Source organism: Chiloscyllium plagiosum, unplaced genomic scaffold (assembly GCF_004010195.1).
Source record: "Chiloscyllium plagiosum isolate BGI_BamShark_2017 unplaced genomic scaffold, ASM401019v2 scaf_60758, whole genome shotgun sequence".
Taxonomy (NCBI): Eukaryota; Metazoa; Chordata; class Chondrichthyes; order Orectolobiformes; family Hemiscylliidae; genus Chiloscyllium; species Chiloscyllium plagiosum.
In genome coordinates, this window is record NW_025206945.1 from 2,087 (window position 1) to 12,152 (window position 10,066).

A 10,066-nucleotide genomic window follows, 5' to 3' on the forward strand; every position below is an offset into this window, starting at 1 on the left:
CAGTCGCCTGAGGCGGGAATTGAACCCGGGTCTCTGGCGCTGTGAGGCAGCAGTGCTAACCACTGTGCCACCAGATCCAGTTATGTAGGGTCTCGAAGGCCCCAGTTTACATTCTCACATCACTGGTTGTTAATTCTGGGAGACTCTACCTGGAAACATTGTATTTTCTGTGGGTTTCTTTTAAATAAATGTCTGAAACCATCAACTCTGTGTGTCAGAGCAGTGAAGGGTTCTGGATTAGAGTGGTGCTGGAAAAGCACAGCAGGTCAGGCAGCATTTGAGGTGCAGGAAAATTGACGTTTCGGGCAAAAGCCCTTCATCAGAAATAGCCCTTCATCATCTATTCCTGATGAAGGGCTTTTGCCAGAAACGTCGATTTTCCTGGTGCTCAGATACTGCATGACCTGCTGTGCTTTTCCAGCACTACTCTAATCTAGACTCTGGTTTCCAGCATCTGCAGTCTTTGTTTTTACCCAGTGAAGGGTTCTGTCGAACCAGAGGAATAGAGCATGGAAACAGGATTTCTAGAGTAGACTGGGCTGGCTCCATCTGGTGTGACATTGGAGGAAAGGTTTTTATCATAATAACAAAAGGCATGTAGACATTTAAGAGCCGGTGTTAACGGGCACTTATCTAAAGGGGGTTGTGAGAGAAACAAAATAGAAATTCCTTGGAAAGCTCCCCAGGTCTGCCAGCATCTGTGGAGAGAAATCAGAGTTAACCTTTCAGATTGAGTGATCTTTCCTCAAAGCTGATAGTAGCTGGCAAAAGTCGGTTTATATGCAGAAGGTACAGTGGGGGAGGAGTTAAGGAGGAAATGATAGGTGGGGATAGTCCCAAACAGAGAGAAATACAGTTAGAAAGACAAAAGTGTGGATAACGATTTGGTTAGAGAGTGAATACCTGGTGATGGAGACTGTTAGTGCCAAATAATAGGCAGAATGTAATGGTAGCGAAAACAAAACTGGTGTGTGGGGTAGGGGGCTAGGTCATGGTAGAGCTCTGGGACTAGAATTATTGCCTTGAAATTGAGTCCAGAGAACTGCAGGGTCCAGAAGTGGAAAATGAGATGTCTTTCTTCCAGACTGCGCAGAGCTTCAGTGGAGCACTGCAGCAAGCCAGAGACAGAGATGATGCCCAGAGAACAGGATGGTATGTTAAAGTGGTTGGCAACTGGAAGCTCAGAGTCCTTTTTCTTAAATGGCAGAACACAGACGCTTTGTTTCCCCAATACAGAGGAGACCACTTTGTGAACAGAGAATGCAAGACAATAGATTGCGTGAAGTGCTACCTCACCTTGCAGGTGTGTTGGACCCTTTGACACTGGAGGTAAATGGGAAAGTGTTGTACCTTTGACAGTTGCTGAGGATGTTGCTGTGGGGCTGTGGGTGCGTGTTGGAAGTGAAGGAAGAGAGCACCAGATTGATTGGAAGGGAACAGTCCCTGCAAAAGGCTGACAACGGAAGGGAGGGAAATATATGCCTGGTGGTGACATCTTACTTGCAGGTGGCGGAAATGGTGTCTGATGCTCTTCTGGTTGTGGATGCTGGTGGGATTGTAGGTTAGAAAAAGGGGAACACTATCGTTGTTGTGGCAGAAAAGAGAGGAGGTGCAGGCAGAGGTGTAGGTGGTGTCGAACCCGATTGAAAGCACTCTCAATGACAGTGCTGGTGAATCCTCAGTTGAGGAAGGATGTGAGCATTTCCGAGGCTCCCTTGTCAAAGTTTGCTTTGTCGGAGCAGATGGAATGGAGACGGAGGACCTGGAAGAATGGAATAGAGTGTTTACAGGAAGCAGGGTGTGAGAATGTATACTCTACGTAGCTGGAGAAATGGGTTCATAGTGGATATTATTGGTCAGTCTATCACCAGAAATAGAAACAGACATGTCAAGGAAGAGAAAGAGGAATCACAGATCGACCAGGTGAAGGTGAGGGTGGTATGGTAGTTGGGCATTAGCAGTGTGAGAATGGGGGGCGGTTGTGGATACTAGTGGGACTGTAGGTTATGACAAGGGGAACACTATCGTTGTCGTGGCAGAAAAGAGAGGGGGTGCAGGCAAAAGTGTAGGTGGTGTCGAACCCGATTGAAAGCACTCTCAATGACAGTGCTGGTGAATCCTCAGTTGAGGAAGGATGTGGGCAATTCCGAGGCTCCCTTGTCAAAGTTTGGTTTGTCGGAGCGGATGGAATGGAGACGGAGGACCTGGGAGGATGGAATTGAGTGTTTACAGGAAGCAGGGTGTGAGAATGTATACTCTACGTAGATGGAGAAATGGGATCATAGTGGATATTATTGGTCAGTCTATCACCAGAAATAGAAACACACATGTCAAGGAAGAGAAAGAGGAATCACAGATCGACCAGATGAAGGTGAGGGTAGTGTGGAAGTTGGACATTAGCACTGGGAAAATTGGGGGGCGGGGGAGGGGAAGAGGATGTGTGAGTGTGGAAGGTGGGATTTAGATAGTTTAGCAAAGAGAAGGAGTTGCAAATACTGAGAGATTGCATTGTATAATAGAAGGTTTGTCATGGTCTTACTGAAGTGGTCAATGATGAAAACTGTCGCAGATAAATATCAACTAAAAGAACTGTGGATGCTGTAAAAAAGAGACAAAAACAGAAGTTGCTGGAAAAGCTCAGCACACCTGGCAGCATCTGTGGAGAGAAATCAGAGTTAATGTTTCGGATTGAGTGACCCTTCCTCAGAACCTACGGCAGCTCAGAAAATGTCAGTTTATATGCAGATATGAGTGTGGGGATTGGGGTAAGGACTGTACAATATCTGGGCACAGAGCCTAAATACAAGGAAGAACAGTTGGACAGACAAAGGAATCAATAACAGTCTGGCTCGGAGGGTGAGGAACTGGTCATGGGCATGGTTTGTGGCTAACAATGGGCTGTGTGTAATACCAGACTCTGAATGATGAGGCCTGATGTGTTGGGGTTGAGGTAAGGACATGGGCGTGCTCAATTCTTAAAATTATTCAATTCGATATTGAGTCAGGGAGGCTGCAGAGTCCAGAAGTGGAAAATGAGGTGCTGTTCTTAGCAACCCTGAGACAGAGATGTTGGCCAGGGAACAGGGTGATGTTTAAAGGAGCAGGCAACTGGAAGCTCAGGATCTTTTTATAGACAGAATACAAGTGTGCAGCAAAGCGGTCACACAGTCTATGCTTTATTTCCCTACTGGAGAGGAGACCACATTGTGAGTAGTGAATGCAGTAGACTAGATTAAATGAAGTACAGATAAGGCGTTGCTTCACCTGTTTGGGCCTTTGCATACTGAGGAGGGAGGAAGGAAATGGACAGGTGTTCCATGTTCTGAAGTAGATGAAGGTGCCATGAGGCTGTGGGGGGCTGTTGGGAGTGAGGGAGAATATACCAGGGTGTCCTGGAGGAAACTGTCTCAATAGAAGGTGGACAAGGGATGGGAGAGGACTATGTCTCTGGTGGTGGCAGAGATTATGGCTGATGATCTTCTGGATGTTGGTGCTGTGGGATAGCAGGTAAGGATAAGGGGAACCATATCAGTGTGGCAGGAGGGAACAGAAGGGGTGAGGGTTGAAATGTCAGAGATGGGTTGGATCCAGTTAAGGGCCCTGTCAACAACAGTGCTGGGGAATCCATGGTTCAGGAAAAGAGTAGACATTTTCAAGGCTCCTTTGTTGAAGTTGGAAGGATGGGAACGAATGCGATGGAGACGGAGTAACTAGGAGAATGGAATGGAGTATTTATTTGAAGCAGAGTGTGAGGATGTACAGGCCAGCTAACTGTGGGAGTCGTTGGGTTTATTGTGGATATTATTGGCCAGTCTATTGCCAGAAATGGAAACAGGAATGTTGAGGAAAGGGAAGGATGGATCAGGTGAAGGTGAGAGCAGGGTGAAACTTGGAATCAAAATGAATAAACTTTTCCAATTCCAGATGAGAAAGGGAGGCAACACCAATGATATCATTGATATACCAGAGAAAGGCACATGTGTCAGATTGGAATGGGAACAAGAAATGTTACACATACCCCATAAGGAGACAGGCAAAAATGGGGGCTTAGATGGGTACCTATTGCCACCACTCTGACGGAAAACAATGAGGGGTGATAAAAGAGAAGTTGAGTTTGAGGATGAGCTCGGCCAAGGGGAGGCGAGTGGTTGGGGGTGAGGATGGTTCAGCCCTGTGTTTCTGGAAGAAGCAGACCATCCTGGTGGGGGATGCAGGTGTAGAGGGATTGCATGTCCATGCTAAAGAGGAGGCAGCTGAAGCCGCAAACTAGAAATTTTGGAATGGGCATAAAGTGTCTGAGGAATGGTGGATGTAAGTGAGCAGGGACTGCAGCAGGTGAGACAAGACTGAGTCATGGTAGGAAATGATGAGATCTGTGAGGCAGGAGCAGACAGAAAGAATGGATCAGCCTGGGTAATCCTGTTTGTGTATTTTGGGTAGGAGGTAGAAGCGAACTGTGCGGGGTTGTGGGACTATCAGCTGGATGTAGTTGGAGTGGGGTCAGATCCCCAGATGAAATGAGGTTGGTGACCATGGTTGATGCTATGGCCTGATGTTCCATCATGGGGTCACAGGTTAGACGCTGATAGGAGGAGGTATCTGAGAGGGAATCAGCTTCTACAATGTAGTGGTCAGTTTGCCAACTACTCCAGCCCCACACTGATCATCAGCTTAATAACAAAGTCAGGATTGGATCTGAGGGCAATGAGCATGGTGCTGCCTCCGTCTCCCATTCAGAATTGAAAAGGTTTATCGATTTTGTTTCAAACTTCTACCTCACTCTCACCTTCACCTGGTCTATCTCTGAACCCTTCCTCAACATCACTGTATCTATTTCTGGGGATAGATTGGCCACTAATAATCCACAATAAACCCACCAACTCCCACAATTACCTGGCCTTTATATTCTCGCACACTGCTCCCTGTAAAGTCTCCATTCCATTCTCCTAGTTACTCCGTCTCCATCGCATTTGTTCTGACGATGTTAACTTTGACAAAGGATCCTCCGAAATGTCCACGTGCTTCCTCAACCAAGGATTCCTCAGGGCCCTCAAGTAGGACCAACCTATCTCTCGCACTTCAGCCCTAACCCTCTCTCTTCCCTTTTGCAACAGTGATAGGGTTCCCCTTGTCCTTACCTACCATCCCAACAGCATCAACATCCAGAAGATCATCAGCTGCCATTTCTGCCTCTTCCTGCGAGATGCCACCACCAGACACCACACACCTCCCCTCCTGCAGGAACCATTCCCTTTGGGACACTCTGGTTACTTCCAACACCCTCTCACAGCATCATAGCACTTTCTCCTGCAACTACCGAAGGTGTAACATGTGTCCATTTATTTCCTACTTCCTCAGTATCCAAGGGCCCAAACACACCTTCACCTCCCTGCACTTCTGACAATCTAGTCTACTGCATTTGCTGCTCACAGTGTGCCCTCCTCTCTACTGGAGATCTGAAGGGTCGACTTCAGAACACTTGCATTCTGTTTTCCAAAAAACGACCCTGAAATTCCAGTTGCCTTTTCACACACCACCCTGTCACCTGTTCAACACCTCTGTCTCAGGCTTGCTGCAGTGCTCCAATGCAGCTCAGCGCAAGCTGGAAGAACAGCACCTCATTTACAGCCTGGGGATCCTGCAGACTCAATATCAAATTAAATAACTTTGGGGTCTGAGCTCTCCCATGTCCTTACCCCAAACCACACAACTATGCCTTGTTATGACAGCGTCTGTTATTACACACAAAGCATTGTTAGCCACTAACAGTCTCCATGCACAGATGCTGCCAGAACTGCTGAGCCTGATAAATATCTATAGGTGTAACGTAGTCTAATATTAAACAAGACAGAGATATTTATAAATTTCCAGCTTGCAGGTAGTGAGGTTGTTAGAATCACAAAATCCTTCCAATGTGGAAGCAGGCCATTAAGCCCATCGAATCCACACTGACTCTCTGAAAAGTATCCCTCCGGGACCCAACGCCTTCGCATATTCTTTTAACTCCACCTTTCCCATGGCTAATACACAAAGCCTGCACTTTCCTGGACACAATGGACAAAAACTGCACAGCTTTGGACTGTGGGAGGAAACCAATGCAAACGTGGGAGAATGTACAAACTTCATACAGTTACCTGATGCTGGTATTGAACCCAGCTCCCCGGTGCTGTGAGGCAGCAGTGCTAATCACGAAGCCACTGTTCCAATATTTTCAGTAATCCTATTGATCAAACAGTGAACCCAATGTCCGCTCCATGATATTTTGGAGAGGTCCAACTCAGTCTGAGTCTACTTATTCAATGTAATGTTCTTGGTCAGTTTTGCAAGGGTTCAGAATGTGAGAAGTTACAGGATGATCTTGCAGGAGGGAGCAGATACCTGGAGAACTGCTATCACTTCCAAGTGAGGGAAAGGTGTGATTTGGAATATTGGGAATATGGCAGCAAACGAGCAATGAGTAGCCACCCGAGCTACAAATCTTCACACGAACATTGAAAGCAAGCTAATATTTTGAGTCTCGATGACTCTTCATAAGTGCTTAACTTCCCAAGTTAACTGTTGCTGGCTCATCCCCTTCCTATAAATCTTTTTCCTCACTGAAATATATCTTTGCTGTGAGTCATGTGCTGTTCTTTTTAGCGTCTGCCATTGTTCCTCAAATATCATAGAACGTAGAACATAGAAAAATACAGTGCAGAACCGGACCTTAGGCCTTTGATGTTGCACCGACAAGTCCTATTCTCAGCTCGACTCCCTACACTATCCCAAAATCATCTGCGTGCGTATCTAAGGATTGTTTAAATCTCCCTAATGTGGCTGAGTTGACTACATTTGGGCATTCCATGAGCATTCCATGCCCTTAACACTCTCTGCATAAAGAACTTTCCTCTGACTTAAATGTATCACCCCTCAATTTGTAGTTATGCCCCCTCATACATGCTGACGTCATCACATGAGGGAAAAGTATTTCACTGTCTATTCTCTCTGATCCACTGATCATCTTGAATGTCTCTCTCAATTCCCCCCTTAGCCTTCTTCTTCCCAATGCGAACAGACCCAAATCTCTCAGCCTTTTCTCATAAGACCTTCCCTCCAGACCAGGCAACATCCTGGTAAATCTCCTTTTCCAATGCTTCCACACCCTTCCTGCAGTGGGGTGACCAGAACTGTACACAATATTCCAAGTGTGGTCGCACCAGTGTTTCGTGTAGTTGCAGCATGATATTGCGGTTCCGGAACTCAATCCCTCTACCAATGAAACCGAACACACCATATGCCTTCTTCACAGCACTATCCACCTGGGTGGCAACTTTCAGGGATCTATGCACATGGACTTCAAACCCTCTGCACATGCACACTACCAAGAATCGTTGCATTGACCAAATACATTGCCTTCCTGTTATTCTTCCCGAAGTTCATCACCTCACATTCAGCTGCATTGAACTCCATTTGCCATCTCTCAGCCTAATTCTGCAGTTTATCCAAGTCCCCTCCAACCTGTAACATTCTACAAACTGTCCACCATGTTGACTATTTGAAATCAAATTGTTGCTTGTTGGATGATTATAAATCTCATCTCTTATAATCCTTTCCAAGACCTTTCCTACAACATAAGTCCGGCTCACTGGTCTTTAATTACCTGGGTCACCTCTGCCGCCCTTCTTGAACAATGGGATAACATTTGCAATCCTCCAGTCCTCAGGTACTAAATGTGGAGACAACGACGACTCAAATATCAAAGCCAACGGCTCTGCTATCTCCTCCCTCGCTTCCCAGAGAATCGTCAGATAAATTCCATCCAGCCCATGGGACTTGTCTACTTTCATTCCTTCTATAATTAATAACACCTGTGCGTAACTAACCTCGATTCGTTTTAGTCTAATATCTCATACCTCATTCTTCTCCTTCACAATATTCACCTTTCCTTGAGTGAAAATCGATGAGAAATGTTCATTTAGCACCTCTCCGATCTCCGCAGGGTCCACACTCAACTTCCCACTTCTGTCTTTGATTGGGCTGATCTGTAACTCTCCATTGCCTCATCTGTACCATCTTGCCTCATCAACATATAAGCCTCCTCCTTCTGCTTAACAAGCGATGCAATTTCTGCAGTAAACCGCGGTTCCCTTACCTTATCACTTCCTACCTGCCTGTCAGGGACATACCTAACAAGGACATGCAATACCTGTTCCTTAAACCTCCTCCACATTTCGAAAGTCTGTATCCCCCCCCCATTCTATGTTACCCCATTCTATGGATCCTGATACTTGCCTAATCGCATTATAATTGCCCTTGCCCCATCGATAACTCTTGACCTGTGGCATGCACCTATCCCTTTCCATCGCTTAACTAAACGTAACTGAATTATGGTCACTCTCTGCAAATTGCTCACCTACAACTAAATCAAACACCTGGCCTGGTTCATTACCACGTGGCATGGTGGTTCAGTGGTTCGTACTGCTGCCTCACAGCACGAGTGTCCCAGGTTCGATTCCAGCCTCGGGTAAGCTGTCTGTGTGGAATTTGCACATTCTCCCCATGTCTGCATGGGTTTCCTCCGGGTGCTCTGGTTTCCTCCCACAGTCCAAACATGTGCAGGTCAGGTGGATTGGCCATGATAAATTGCCCATAGTGTTAGGTGCATTAGTCATAGGGAAATGTGTCTGGGTGGGTTACTGTTTGGAAGGTAGATTAGATTACGTTACAGTGTGGAAACAGGCCCTTTGCCCCAACAAGTCCACACAAACCCGCCGAAGTGTAACCCACCCATACCCCTACATTTACCACTTACCTAACACTACAGGCAATTTAGCATGGCCAATTCACCTGACCTGCAGGTTTGGACTGTGGGAGGAAACCGGAGCACTCGGAGGAAACCCACGCAGACACGGGGAGAACGTGCAAACTCCACAGAGTCAGTCGCCTGAGGGGGGAATTGAACCCGGGTCTCTGGCGCTGTGAGGCAGTTGTGCTAACCACTGTGCCACCGTGCCGGGTAGGTGTGGACTTGTTGGGCCTGTTTCCACACTGCAGGAAATCGAATCATTACCAAGCACCAGATCCAGTGAAGCCTCCCTTCTTGTCGGCCCTTCGATATACTGCGTCAGGAAACCCTTCTGTACACACTGGACAAAAACTGATCCATCCGATGTTCGAGAGCTATAACATTCCTAGTCAATGTGGGGAAGTTAAAGTCCCCATAATGACCACCCTGTTCCTTTCACTCCTACTCAGTATAATTTTGCTAATCCTCTCTTCCACCTCCCTGGAATATCTTTGATGCTAAGTGCCTTCCCCAATCCACCCCAGACAGCTCAGCCGTCATTCCTTTGCAATTACCCTTGTTAAAAGTTCGCAGTTATTTTCCAATCAAGATCCTCCCTTTCAAACTGAATGCGACATTCCTCCATATTATGGTCAGTGGAGACTCTGACATCATTGAACCAATCTGCCTCAGTACACATCACCAGATTCAAATTGGCAAATACAAGGTTGGATTCACAATACTATTATTTCAGGAAACTATATGCTCATGGCTCCCTCTACTACTCTCACTGTTTAAATCAACATGCTGATAAAAGTCACCCAGGTTTAATGTTACTTGCACTTTTTATGTCCTGTTTATGATCTGCCCCACCGTGTAGCTACTGTTGGGGATCTTAGAGACCATTTCTGCCAAACTCCTTACTTTATTTCTTGCCTTCACTCATGTGGAGTCTATATTCTTCTGATTTCTGATTATTTCTTGCTGTTGTATTTACTTCATCCTATATCAACAATGCTACGCGATCGCACTTTCATTTCTGCTTGTCCTTCTGAAATTTACATTTTTACGACATGCAGTATCCCCTCTTGATTTTTAAATAAGTTACAAAGTGGATTGATGAGTGCAAAGCAGTGAATGTGATCTAAATTAACTTCAGTAAGGCATTCGACAAGGTTTCTCATGACAAACTGGTTATCAAGGTTAGATCTCATGGAATACTGAGAGAATTAGCCATTTGGATACAGAACTAACTCGAAGGAAGAAGACAGAGAGTGGTGGTAGATGGTTTCTTGTCAGACT